General features: G+C 39.4%; 1 pseudogene; it reads left to right on the top strand.

Moving 5' to 3' along the window:
* The first annotated feature begins 4,707 nt into the window (after positions 1 to 4,707).
* Positions 4,708 to 8,796, top strand: LOC143666679 (sorting nexin-24 pseudogene; annotated as a pseudogene).
* Positions 8,797 to 13,564: the final 4,768 nt, after the last annotated feature.

The following is a 13,564-nucleotide window of genomic DNA, read 5'->3' as shown; positions in this document are numbered from 1 at the left end:
ATCTAAGGCATCCAAGGAAAGATACCTTGGTTCAAGAAGGCTGATGATGTCCACGGTTTCTCTCTCTCAGCTGGAAAGGCACATGGCGAGATCTGCTAACTTTCTCTTCAACTGCTTCCCTGGGGTCCTGTCAGTTCTGATGGCTCTGTCAGTTCTGATGGCTCTTGTGGCCTCTTAAAGGGCTCTAGTAAGTAACCCCAGCTTGAATGGGTGGAGATACATCTCCATGGAAGCCGTCTAATCAGAAGTTATCCACAGTTGGATAGGTCACATCTCCATGAAAATAGTCAAAAAGCTCCCCCAGCAATATTGAATGAGAATTAAAGGACATGGCTTTTCTGGCGTGCATAATAGCTTCAAACTGGCACATTCCACCCTTTGGACCCCAAAAAGACATGTTCTTTCCAAATGAAAAATACCTTCATTCCATAACAATATCAGAAAGCCTTAAACCACTTAGGTATCACTACAAGGACAATACTAAGTCAGAACAGTACAAAATCTCATCAAAGTCAGCTGCAGACATGGTCTGTTCTAAGGCAAAATTCTCCTCTGGCTCTGGACCTATAAAACTCAGAACATGTTATCTGCTGCCAATATACAAAGGAGGAACAATCATAGTATATATATTCCCATTTCCATAGGGAAAAATTGGAAGGAACACAGGGGTCACCAGACCCAAGCAGTTTCAAAAACCTGCAGGAAATACTCTATTCAGTTTCAAAGTCTGAGAGTCATTTATCTTTACGGCTTTAGAAAGCAGCAGTCCCAACCTTTCCAAGGGCATACACGGTAGCCAGCCCCTTTCCAAATGCAACCTTGGGGGACACTGGGGAGACCACCTTTTTCTCGGCCCCACCCCCTCCAAGCATCAGGACCACACCTTGGCTCTCTGCCATCTCTGGTGCACAGGCTTAACCCCTCCAAAACAATGGAGTGACAGTCAGGCTCTCCCAATCCCCAAGGAATGTGCTCCACACTCTTCAAGGCCTGAGGTGGCACAACTCTTCCACTGCAACAAGGTATAAGGCCCACCCTGTGCTTTCTGGGCAAACTCACCCTCTCCAAGTGCTTGGGTGGGTCTGGTCTCCTGGCCTGTGGTTAGCTTCCATAGGTATTTTACCTTCAGTTTGTCCCTTTTCTGAGCCTTTTAGTCCAGACTGGCAGCGGTTTCATTTATACAGGTCCCACAATACTCTTTTTGGCTTTCTATATAGCAGGCAAAGATCATGTCCATCAGACAAAAGGAGTTTCCACAAATCCTTCCTGGATCACTCCATCTCCAATCCTGGCTATTTCTGAAATGGCTGACTGGTTTCACATTTGGTTAAATCCTCACGTGAGGCACTATTCTCTGGGGTCTCCCTTCCAGGAAGTCCAGAATGTTCCAGAACATCAATTTTTGGTTTCTTTGTGTCCAAGAGTTCAGTTTTCAACTTATCCATTTCCTCTCACATTTTACTATAAACTTTAAGGAGCAGCCAGACAGCATTTTCCAAATTTAGTTTGGAAATTTCTTCTGCTTAATATCCAAGTTCATCACTCTCAAATTCTTCTCTCTACAAGGTATGCCTTCCTTCCAGTTTGGAACAATACGTTCATATCTGTCTAAAGCTTCATCAAAGGTATCTTTAGAGTCCACATTTCTACCAACCATCTCTTCAAAGCTTTCCAGGTATTCTCTATCAAGCGTCTCACAACTCTTCCAGAATCTTCCCCTTATCCGTTTAAAAAGCCATTCCAACATATTTATTTGCAAACTGCAGCACCCCACTTCTCTGGTACCAAATTCTGGTCTAGTTTATAAGCTATTAATGCAACATACCAGAAATGGAACTGCTTATTAAAAGGAGAATTTATTAAGTTGTAAGTTTACAGTTTTTAAGGCTGTGAAAATGTCCAAATTAAAGCAAGCCTATAAAAATGTCCAACCTAAGGGAAAGATACCATGGTTCAAGAAGGCCAATGAAGTTCAGGGTCTCTCTCTCACCTGGAAAGGCAGATAGCAAGATCTGCTAGCTTTCTCTTCAGCTACTTCCCTGGGGTTCTGTCTGTTCTGTTGGCTCTGTCAGTTCGGGTAGCTCTCGTGACTCTCCTAGCTCTAAAGCTTTTTCCAAATGGTTCCCTCTCAAAGTGCTCCAGTAAGCAACCCCACCTTGAATGGATGGAGACCCATCTCTGTATGGCAAACCATCTAATCAAAAGTTACCACCCACAGTTGGATTGGTCACATCTCCATGGAAACAATCAAAAAGCTCCCACCCAGAAATATTGAATGAAGATTAAAGGACATGGGTAGTTCTGGGGTACGTAATAGTTTCAAACTGGCACAGCAACTAATAAATGAAAGTTTAGGAATTTAGAAAATTAGATATCCTCAATCTTTTAAAAATTGACTTCAGAGTTAATCATATGTAAATAATTAAAATCATAAACCTGAAATATAAGATTCTATTAAATACTTTAAACCCTTTAAGAAACAGAAAACATACCCAGAATATTACAATACTTATACTAAAATCAGTTACAAAAATGTTAGCTCCATGGATTGTTCATTGTATCGATTTAAATTTTTTCTGGTATTCTTAATTGAACATTTTACCAGGGTCACAATTTTTCATCTGTTCCTAAGATGTAGATTCTACCATATGTTATTTTTATACCTTGGAAGCTGGCTGGTCCCTTGGTTAATTCATGAAACCTAGTTGCACAGACCAAATAATTTTGCTTTGACCTCTTTTTTATAACAAAATATTGTTTGTTATGTCATGGGACATTTTAAGACCTGCCTTTTGTACAGATTTTAATTTTTTGAGCCTTGAACTTTCCCAAAAGCTTCTGGCCCATTGTCCTATCATTTTGGCTAACATTATTTAAATAATCTTATTGGCTAGCATTTATATACCTTATAAGTAAATTATAATAAGACCGTCCAGCGACTTCATCCTAAAGGATGCAGGTTTTGTAATGAGTTCCCTATAGGATATTTGCCTACTTCATTATTTTGGACCACACTGTTACATCCTCTTTCAATTTGATTATTGTGTGTAATCTTTGGAGATGATTAACTGATGGAACATTTCCCCACTTTGTTTATGTGACTTTTCAGTTCTTCCTATTCTTGTTATGGTTCTCTCTCTCTCCATGATTATTTGGCATTCCCAGCATATCTAATTATACAGAAACCAATATATATACACACATGTATACCAGAAAAAAAAATAAACATTGCTTTTTAAGATTGGTGAATCATCCATACCACATTACATTCATCCTTTTATTTTACGACTGTGTTATAACACTCTATTATATTGACTTTGCTCTTTTGAGTATCATATGAACACTTCGCCTTTTATGAACTCAACTAGCATTATGCTCAAATTGTAACAAGTTGCCCAGTGAGAGCTCCATTAAGCTAGCTTTTATTTATCCTTAGTATTCTACCTGTTATCCTTAAAAGCATTGTCATTTTTGGAAACTAAGGTGTTCCAAGCCCATTCTGAATTTTTCCTTCTGTAAGACATGGGATCAGCCAGCCACCAGAATTCTTCCTTTTTGTTGAGGTTAGTAGTATAGGCCAAAATCTAAGCACTAGGGTTGAACATGAACATTGATACATAGCCGTGCTACTGCAGCACTACTGTTAGGCCGCTTTTAGTAGTAAAAGCTGGAATATAGTCTTCATAAGACCATGCTGTCTCACCAACTTTTCTAATTTCATGTATGTGGATGTACCTATTAAAAAAAAAAAGGTAAGGTTTCTTTATCATTGGGACCTTCTATGTTGACAAAAATCACTTGATTTCATTTAAAATATGATTCCAGGCTAGAACTAATGATATTCTTGCAAGCAGTGGGGGCAACCAAATCAACAGGCTGTGCCCTCAATCTTGGGGTTTATTCCTGTGAAATTTATCCTGGCAATAATAGACTAAGCCTACTTAAAACTAGGTCTAAGAGTCTCCCCCAGAAAACCTGTTCTGTTGCTCAGATGTGGCCTATCTCTCAATCAGCCAACATGACAAACTCACCACCCTCCCCCTCTCTGTGTGGGACATGACTCCCAGGGGTTAAACCTCCCTGGCAACGTGGGACAGAAATCCTAGAGTGATCTGGATCTCAGTATCAAGGGATTAAGAAAACCTTCTCGACCAAAAGGGGGAAGAGAGAAATGAGGCAAAAATAAAGTGTCAGTAGCTGAGAGATTTCAAACGGAGTTGAGAGGTTAACCTGGAAGTTATTCTTACACATTATATAGATATCCCCTTCTAGATTAAGGTGTATTAGGCTAGAGGAAAATGCCTGAAACTGTAGAGCTATGTTCCAGTAGCCATGTTTCTTGAAGATGATTGTATAATGATAAAGCTTTCGCAATGTGACTGTGATTGTGAAAACCTTGTGTCTGATGCTCCTTTTATCTATGGTATGGACAGATGAGTAAAACACATGGATTAAAAAAATAAATAAGAGGAACATGTTAAAATTTTAAAATATAAATATTGGATAGATGGAAATACTAGTGGTCAATGAGAGGGAGGGGTAAGGGGTATGGTATGTATGAGTTTTTTCTTTTTTCTTTTTTCTTTTTATTTCTTTTTTGGAGTGATGCAAATGTTCTAAAAAATGATCATGGTGATGAATATACAACTATGTATATTGTATATTGCGAGCCATTTCCACCATATATGGAAAGTTTGTTTGTTAAGAATGTATGTGTTCGTACGTTGTTGTATCAAAATTTAAAAAAAAAAAAAAAAAATTCCAGGCTGCCGAGAGACCCACAAATTTTTGTGTGAAGGTAAACTTCTAAATTCCTTTTCCGAATTATGCACTCATTAATATTCATACAGCTGTCAAAAGGAAATAGTATTGTATGTTTGGGATGGGACAGATCCATGCATGGTGTGCCTTCAATACTTCAGCAAGAAGTGTATGTTCTCCAAAAATCCAAATTTCCTAGCACCTTCAGTGTTTTGCAAGAATAACTAAGCCCCTCAACTTCTTAGGCTGTCTTTAAATTTGGTTCCTATGTTCTTTCTCAATCATTGGTTATATTTATATTAAATCTGTATTTCTATCCAATTCTCTTCTCCCACTTGCAGAATTTCTGAAGCACTCGTTGGTTGTAGTTCTGTCTTCTGAGATTACAAAAAGAAAAGTTCTCCCCAGTTACACTTTATTCACCTTTGGGTAGAAATGTTATTTGGAAAGCTTCAGTGTAGGCACCCTAGAGTTAATAGATGGAGCTTAACTAAGGGGTACGTGGTGAGGGTAGGACTGGGGATAATTATTACAATCGCAACACCCCAGCTTGCTGAAGAAAAAACCTCATTGAATGGAAAACGTAACACAAACGTAAAACGTGTGCTTTTTAAGAACCATGTCCACATATGCTAATGAAAGTTTAATTCAAAAAATAATAATAATCATTGGTCTTGAAAAAAAAAAAGGAGGGGGGAAATCAAAACTCCGCTAGAAAAATAAGTAAAGAGGGAGCTGAGGCACGCGCGGACTTCGGGGAGCAGCGCGTGGTTCCGAGTTCCCGAGGCGGGGCCTCTGGAACTGACCCGTGCAGGCGGGGTCTGGGAGGCGGCCAGAGGCAGAATGGTGGCAGCTGCCGTGAGCCCACCTCCTGCCCGCCCTCGGCCAGCCGGCCATCCGCTGGCCGGCTGGCACTGCTTTGAAGGTCTCCATCCCTTCTTTTCGCTCCCAGGAGAGTAACCTGGAGCGGAGATACATGGTGTTTAAGATAAAGATAGAAGTGCTAATGAATGGAAGAAAACATTTTGTTCTAAGAAGGTACATTGAGTTTCATGCCTTGCACGAAAAGCTTAAGAAATGTATAAAAACTCCAGAAATCCTTTCTATACATGTTAGAAACTGGGTTCCTACTACAAGAACTTTCCACGATTTGGAAGCATGTTTATAGGCTGCCATTTTAGAAAATGAAGAAATTCTGAAACTTCTTGATTTCCTAAACGTGCGAAATTTGCATTCTCTGCCAAAGGCATAGTTGTGGATCTTTTGATGAGACAGAATCTAAAGAGTCAAGCAAACTGTCCCACCAGCCAATGCTGCTGTTCCCCAAGGATCCATGTGTCTTCCCTACAGCCGGCGATTTTCCAAATATGGCTTTTATAGGAGTTCTCCCTGGGACATTTTATCCCCATCTGCAGCCCAGGTAGAAATCCTACACAGATAAAAGAAGCTGAGCAAGCTTCAAAGTTGTAGTCAAGGAAATCGCTATCTACTAAATTAATCTAAACTCTATGACATAACAGCGCTAGCTAGTGGTAAAATTCCCAATTCCTGCTTATTCAAGACAGGGATGTTTCCATTACAATGGTGCTTTTAAAAATAGAAATGGAAATGAATGAATGAAAATAGAAATAGGTCAGGTTAAGGCCAAGTGTTGAAGAAGTGCAGTATAGCTGCCAACTTACGAACTCATGAGAAGCAGGCTCAGAAGGTCCCTGGGAGCATCGAGTGTAACAAAGCAAAGTTACTCTCTGCTTCAGTAGCACCATTTGCTAATTGAAAATCATAACCTGAATCATACTAAGTCTGATAAACTGTGATAGCTTTTTTGTTCAGATCTTATGACACAGTAATCTTTTCATAGTGAACTTTTCTCTGTTAGTGATAGGTATTCTGAAGTGCTGGCACCAGAAAAGTATCACAGAAACACACTGTGCTAAATGTGAGGAATTAACTGAACTGGAATTTAATTATACTGACAATATCATGGCATTTTATTTAAAAATTGTGGTATTTTTATTTATGTTACAGTGAAATTGTGTCATGTCCAGGGGTTATTTATAACACCAGTACATAAAATAAAATGGGGCATTATCAAGATTTCCCTTGTAAACCCTTTTAAAAGGCACCAGATTGGAAATCTGTACATCCACCACAGCCATTTTTCCCCAGTATTGGAAGAAATGACTGTTTTCTTGGTTGAAATCAAGGAAATAGTTGGGGTTTGTTTAGGGGCCATTTTATATAACAAGTACATACCTTTAACACTAGACTCACACTCAGTCATACAAATGTTTGCCTCTGGGAGGCAGGAGTGACCTGAGAGAATGCCAAATTGACAGCAGTCATCCCAATTTACTCCAAGGTATACATTCCTTGATTGGGTGATATTAGAACAGCATTTAATGTTACTGTCCTTATTGTTTTCTTTTCACTGATCTGATGTATTGAATTAATTTAAGTTAAATGTGTTTAGGATATCCTTCCACTGTGCATCAGACATTCATTTTCTGAATAGGAAAGAATAAAAATATATCTGCTACTTGTACATATGTGCTGAGTTTGGGCATTTCATTAATTAGTAGCTAGCCTATTTGTGGTTATTAGTTTTAATAAGCTTCTGTGTGGAGAAAAGTGTTTAGAATCAAAACTAATAACTAAATAATGCTTTTTTATTAGTATCTAAGTATACAGTTTTAAAGCATGCTGCAAGCTTTCAAAGATATGTTTCATGATAGGTGACATTATTACATGTTGGAAACAAGCAAGAACTTAGTAATTGAATGTCATCAACCAAAAATGACTGGATGGGCAAATATTGGACATGTATTTGAAGTTTTTAATTCATCAGCTATTTTGAGTTAAATAAAAACAAAGAATTTTAAAAATGGGTAAAAGACATGAACAGACAGTTCACAAAAAGATAAACAAGTAACCATTAAAGATGCTCAACTTCACTTGAAAGAAAAATGAAAATTATAACTACCAAAAAAGCATTTATCACCAATGAAACTGGCATAAATCATGCCAGAAACTCGCATGACAACAAACTGTCAATGAGACTAGTAGAAAACAGGCCCTCTCATACATTGCTGGTTGGAATGCAAAATGCCACAATTCCTGTGGAAGGGAATTTGGCAACATCCAACAAAACCTAATATATTTTTTCCCTTTGGTCAATAAAACCCACTCTAGAAATTTACCTTGAAGATGCACCTCTAATAACAGTAGAATACATGTGCACAAGACCAATCATTAAAATACTGAGAACAACTTAAATGCTTATACAAGAAAGACTGGCTCAAATAATCATGGTACATACACACAGTAGAGATCTATACCACTGAAAAAGAATGAGGAAAATCTTTAAGAACTGATTCAGAGTGATTTTTTCAGGAAATATTAAGTGAAAAAATGCAGAAGAGTATATGTTGGATGTTACCTTTTTGTAAGAAAGAAAATAGATATATATATATGTATCTGATTATCTTTGCAAAAAAAAATGCAGGAAAAACAAACTAATAAATTCCTATGGAGGATGGAAAGGAATGAGGTTGAAGGGTGTGCTGGTTGGAAATTGTTATGTGCCCAAGAAAAGTCATGTTCTTTAATCCTTAATCAATAGTGTTGAGTGGGATTTTTTTATTAAGTTGTTTCCATGGAGAAGTGGCCCACCAGTGGTGGGTGGAACCTTTTGATTGGGTGGTTTCCATGGAGATGTGTCTCCACCCATTCAAGGTGGGGTTGCTTACTGGAGTCCTCTAAGAGGGACTCATTTTGGAAAAAGCTTGAGAGGCCAAAGAGCTAGAGACTTTTGGAGAGGAAAAAAAAATGCCCCCAGGGAAGCCATTGAAGAAGCAAGGAGAGAAAGCTAGCACATGTTACCATGTGCCTGCCCAGCTGACAGAGATGTCCAGAAGCCAAAGACCCCAGCAGACCCCCACCACTTTCCTTCCTGGCTGACAGAAGTGTTCCGGACAGCATCAGCCTTTCTTGAGTGGTGCCTTAATTTGCTTATTTTCACAGCCTTCAAACTGTAAACTTGCAACTTAATATATTCCCCCTTTTTTAAAGCTGTTCTGTTTCTGGCATATTGCATTCCAGCAGCTTTTAAATTCAAATTCAAAAAGTAAGATTAAATAAACAAGGATATATTTTTCCTATCCTTGAATATCAAAATTTAATATAAACAGATACAAATGAACCTAATTGTATAGAATATTGATAACAACCACACAAGAAAAAAAGAACCCAAGAAATTTTTTAACATGATGTTAAGAACAAAAAGAAATGCAGAGAAATCTTGAGCTATGCTTAGCAAATTTATTGTTAGTAGTGATATTGTTACTACAATTCCAAAACTATTTAATGTGTAGTGACTGATGGTGGTGGCAACTAGAGTTCAGATACAAATATGGAGGAGGGGAAGAAACCCATTTATGTTTAGAGGTATCAGTATGAACTCATGAATATAGAGCTATGTCTCCTCAATTGGCCTAGAAGCAAGAACATCCCAGTAGCAAGATATTCATCTAGCACACAGATCTCGGTTTCTAAGTACCATTCCCCACTGAAATTTATCCTTGGAGAAATTGGTTATTCTGGAACTCAAGCGGAGAATGTACAAGGGGAAACTTTTTGTGCCAGAAAGTAAGGAAATGACAAAAAAAACTAGTGGAGACAAAACAAAAGGATACAGGCATCAGTGTAAAGAGCCTTCCACTGGCCAATTTTAGAACAATTTGAACTTTAGTCAAAAGGAATAAAAATGTAAAATTTTAAATATCCATGAGTTCAAATTGATACCAAAAAAAAGTTTAAAAAAAAATTTTAAAGGTATGAGTGCAACAGCATGAATCTATCTCAGAAACATTGTGTCAAATGAAAGGAGCCAGACTTAACCCAATAGACACTGCAGTGTTCTATTTATATGAATTTCTATAATAGGCAGTTCTGTTGTATGGTGATAGAAATTAAATCAATGGCTGTTTCTGGAAGAGATGGATTTACTAGGAAGGGCACTAAGGAACTTAATGAAAATGTTTTATTTTGATAGTGGCCTGAGTTACATGTGTATATCCCTTGGTCAAAACTGATTGAACACTGAAGCTATATATTCATTTCACTGTTTGTGAGTTGTATCTAAATTACGTATAAAATGGGAGGTAAGGGAAAGGGAAAGCTCTACTTTACAGAAGACTGCCAACTTTTATAAATGTAGTTGGAGTGATCGAAAAATCACCATTTTACAACCACCCTAGTAATAGTTGGTTGAGGCAAGAATCTTCAATGGACACTTAAGTCACTGGCTGAAAGTTTGTTTGATGAACAGTATATTTGTACAATCTCAAAAGCATCCCCCAGCAATTGACTACTTGTTAATACACATAAAATGAGTTAGAAAAATAAGCACATTTATGGCAGCTACTGTACAATAGCTGATGCAACTGCCATTTCCAACCCCCTCGTCCCTTGTCTGCCTCCTTTACAGAGGTGAAGATGTCATATACACACCTTTCCAGTTCCGCTTGAAGCTAGGGCAGGACCATATGATGTGGTCCTGGCCAGTGAAACATAAGGATAAGTCTTCTGGGTTTCTAGGAAAGCTTTTACTTCTTTGGGAATGGGACAGATGGGCTGCCCTACCTCCTTCTTTCTACCATGATCTCAAAGGTATTGCCTGCAGTTGCTGCAGCCATCTTGTGAGAATGAGGTGACAGTTTAAAATGCTTAACATGGCAGAAGAAAGAAAACATCTGACCCCTTGATAACATTGTTGAGCACCTTACCCAGATTGCCAGCCTCTAGATATCCTGTTACCTAAGACAAACTCCAAGGAACATCTATTTTTTAACCCACTCATGTATGTTCTGCTTCTGGCAGTAAAAGCACTCCTAACAGATACAGACCTTGTCAGCCCTATTAAGGAGTCTGAAATTTATTCAGAGTGCAATGGAAAACATTTAGGGTTTTTAAGCAAGGGGATGACAAGATCCATGGTGTGTAGTCTGACTGCTAAGTGGAGAACAACTTGGAGAGAAGCAAGAATGGAAGCAACGAAGCAAATGATGATGCCATTGCAATGGTCTAGATCAGAAAGGATGTTAGTGGCTTGGATTAATTCGAGCCCATGGCACTAGAGATGGAGAGACAAATGGAGTCAATAAATATATTAGAAATAGAAACGATAGTATTTGTAAAAGAAGAGAGAGGAGAATGTAATTCAGGATGAGTCTGACCAACTAAGTGCATGGTGGCACCTTTGAGAAAAGAAGGAAAGACTGACACAAGGTGGGGAAATGAAGGGTTGAGTGTTGGACATGGTGTCTTAGTTAGGCTTCTCTAGAGAAACAGAATCAACAGGAAATATTCATAAATATAAAATTTTTCTCATGTAATCATGGGAGCATAGAGTCCAAAACCATAGGGCAGGCTGTGAAGCTGACGATTCTGATGAAGGGTCTGAATAAACTCCACAGGAGAGGCTCACTGGCTGAAGCAGAAAGAGAACGTGTCTCTTCTAAATCTTCCTTAAAAGGCTTCCAGTGATTAGATTAAGCATCACTCATTAAAGAAGACACTCCCCTTGGCCGATTACAAATGGAATCAGCTGTGGATGCTGCTGACATGATCATGATCTAATTCTAAGAAATGTCCTCATTGCAACAGACAGGCCAGCACTTGCCGAACAAGACAAATAGATACCACCACTTGGCCAAGTTGACACACAAACCTGACCATGACAGTCCACTCCTTGTCAACTTGGCCGCTATACTCATCACCTTAAACAATACTTAATTTCTAAATAGAACACAATAAGACACATTCTTTATTCTTTCCTAACAATGCTCAATTGTCCTGCATATAACCAGAAACATATTAAATCTCTCCAGAATGGGGTGCAAGTCCTTGCATAATATTCATTCTTAAACTTGATATCTTATGACTTCAATAGTATAACATGAATAAACAGCATTACAGTCCTTGTTTCTGTAACTGATCACGTGGTCGTGGTTCATATTTATCACTATCTTCTTCCACTACCCATTCCATGTTCCCTTTACCCTCAGCAAACACTTCAGCTGGCCATGGTTCTTTGCCTGGTGGGGTGACCCAAACCTTCATTCCTGAAGTTTCAGAGCCATTGGTAGTGCTGCTGGGATTGAGTTGTTGCAGTTTCCCATTATTTTTAATCACAGGGCATGGTAGTACTAAAAGATGCCCTAGGGATCCCCTATATTCCAGGAAAACTCTTCTTTACCTCCATTATGTAGTTTGAAGTCCTATTTCCCCCTGATAGGGTCAATCACCGCAGCCAGTAATGTAATCCCCTTCTTGGTTTGTTGATTCAGGGGCATGAGTAGCTCAAAGTGACCAGGTGGCAATCTTAGATTCCAGTTCAATGGAATTATTGTTGTTTCTCCTGGTGGAAGCACTCCCCATTTTGGAACTAAAACCTGTAGACCAGCAGAGCTCAGGGTCACAGGAACAGGAAGCAAAAATTTTCCTAGTGGATGACGAGGGGTAATAGTGAGTGGTGCCACTCCCATTTCCACCCCTTGGTTCATGGGCCCATTGATCCTGGCTATGGGAGAAACAGCACCATACAGTGGACGCTAATTCAGAGCATACATAGCTTCCGGAAGAACATTACCCCAGCCTTTCAAGGTATTGCCACCTAGTTGGCACCGTAAATGGGTTTTCAAAAGGCCATTTCACTATTCTATCAATCCTGCTGCTTCTAGATGATTGGGGAACATGGTAAGACCAGAGAATGCCATGAGTCTGTGCCCATTCCTACACTTCATTTGCTGTGAAGTGTGTTCCCTGATCAGAAGCAATGCTGTGTGGAATACCGTGATGATGGATAAGGCATTCTGAAAGCCCACGGATAGTAGTTTTGGCAGAAGGATTGCATGCAGGGAAAGCAAACCCATATCCAGAGTATGTGTCTATTTCAATTAGAACAAATCTTGCTGCCCCTTCCATGAAGGGAGTAGTCCAATGTAATCAACCTGCCATCATGTAGCTGGCTGGTCACCTCGGGGAATGGTGCCATATCTGGGGCTGAGTGTGTGTCTTTGCTGTTGGCAGATTGGGCACTCAACATTGGCTATAGCCAGGTCAGCCTTGGTGAGTGGAAGTCCATGTTGCTGAGCCCATGCAAAACCACCATCCCTACCACCATGACCACTTCGTTCATGAGCCCATTGGGCAATGACAGGAGTTGCTGGGCAAAGAGACTGATTGGTATCCACAGAACAGGTCATCTTATCCACTTGATTATTAAAACCTTCCTCTGCTGAAGTCATCCTCTGGTACACATTCACATGGGACACAAATATCTTCTGTTTTTAGGCCACTCAGAAAGTTCTATCGACATACCTCTTCCCAAGACCTCTTTGTCACCAATTTTCCAATTATGGTCTTTCCAAGTCCCTGACCATCCAACCAAACCACTAGCAACAGCCCATGAGTCAGTATACAAATGTACCTCCGGCCAGTTCTCCTTCTAAGCAAAATGAATAACCAGGTGCACTGCTCAAAGTTCTGCCTACTGGGAGGATTTTCCTTCACCACTGTCCTTCAAGGACACCCCAAAAAGGGGTTGTAGTACTGCAGCTGTCCACCTTCGGAGGGTACCTTCATATCATACTGAACCATCTGTAAACCAGTCCTGAGATTTCTCTTCCTCAGTCAGTTCACTGTAAGGAACTCCCTAAGAGGCCATAGCTCTGGTCTGGGAAAGAGAAGGCAATGTGGCAGGAGTGGAGACCATGGGTATTTGGGCCACTTCCTCATGTAA

This window comes from Tamandua tetradactyla, chromosome 23, assembly GCF_023851605.1.
Source record: "Tamandua tetradactyla isolate mTamTet1 chromosome 23, mTamTet1.pri, whole genome shotgun sequence".
Taxonomy (NCBI): Eukaryota; Metazoa; Chordata; class Mammalia; order Pilosa; family Myrmecophagidae; genus Tamandua; species Tamandua tetradactyla.
Note: the sequence above shows the minus strand (reverse complement) of the source record. Positions and strands in the feature narration are given on the sequence as shown.